Here is a 1180-nt window from a genome sequence, read left to right as displayed (position 1 = left end):
TAAGATAGTTAGTTCTAGCTTGCCCTATGTGGAAGAGGACACGTAGACTTACTGTGGTGTGAAGTATAAAGTTCAGTTCTCCCCTGGTCCACGCCGCTTCGGCCGTCCTGGGTAAAATGGATTCATCCAGCTTGCCCTATGTGGAATGAGGACACTTTATGCTTCGTCTCTAAGCGGCGGCTTGCTCCTCCCTACGGGGAACGGGTATACGCGCACAGCGGCGGCTTACGTTATGGCAGTCATGGATGCCTTACGTTTCCATGAAAAGTGTGTTCCTCCCCTGGTCCACGCTGCTTCGGCAGTCCTGGGTAAGATAGTTAGTTCTAGCTTGCCCTATGTGGAAGAGGACACGTAGACTTACTGTGGTGTGAAGTATAAGGTTCAGTTCTCCCCTGGTCCACGCCGCTTCGGCCGTCCTGGGTAAAATGGATTCATCCAGCTTGCCCTATGTGGAATGAGGACACTTTATGCTTCGTCTCTAAGCGGCGGCTTGCTCCTCCCTACGGGGAACGGGTATACGCGCACAGCGGCGGCTTACGCAAGTTAGTCACCCTCGGCAGTGGATCACTCGGCTCATGGATCGATGAAGACCGCAGCTAACTGCGCGTCATAATGTGAACTGCAGGACACATGAACATTGATAAGTTGAACGCATATTGCACGTCGTGGGAACCTACCATGATGTACAGATGACTGAGCGCTTATATTTGAGAAATGTATCGCATACATTTAACTACGCCGTGACACCCGTCACGAGACGTGCACCATGATGTTAACTAGGGTCGCGACGACCCGCTAGCATTAAAGAACCCGTGGTTTACAATATACTGGCATTGGAATTCGAAGTATTTAGAGCGTCCGTGTTCCCGCGTGAGGCGGAAGTACGAGGAGAAGGCGTGCTTGTGGTGTCTGTGGTGGTGTTTACTGATGTCTAGCTTCAGCTTATTTATTTATTTAAATAGAAGCGAAGATGTCAAAGTAGCGTCGAAGCAGCAGCGGTAGCACAAATGATTCAAGTATGGAAGTTGACCAAAGGAACACAAACAAACTAGCGTATGGGCAATGGAAGGTATCAGTGAGTTAAACCACACGCGGGCTAACAGCCCGTTAACCGAGTCCAACGGTACATATTGGACATTGAAACAAAGTAGTCGCAAGCCAGATGTGACGATAACAACCG

The 1180-nt window shown here is 49.8% G+C and overlaps 1 non-coding gene across 1 annotated transcript; it reads left to right on the top strand.

The window, feature by feature from the left end:
• Positions 1-548: 548 nt before the first annotated feature.
• LOC131291638 (5.8S ribosomal RNA) lies at positions 549-703 on the top strand. Its single transcript, XR_009189417.1, has one exon. It is a non-coding gene; the product is annotated as a 5.8S ribosomal RNA (ribosomal RNA).
• Positions 704-1180: the final 477 nt, after the last annotated feature.

This window comes from Anopheles ziemanni (assembly GCF_943734765.1).
Source record: "Anopheles ziemanni chromosome X unlocalized genomic scaffold, idAnoZiCoDA_A2_x.2 X_unloc_12, whole genome shotgun sequence".
Classification (NCBI taxonomy): domain Eukaryota; kingdom Metazoa; phylum Arthropoda; class Insecta; order Diptera; family Culicidae; genus Anopheles; species Anopheles ziemanni.
The sequence above is the reverse complement of the archived record's forward strand: the minus strand, read 5'-3'. Positions and strand labels throughout refer to the sequence as shown.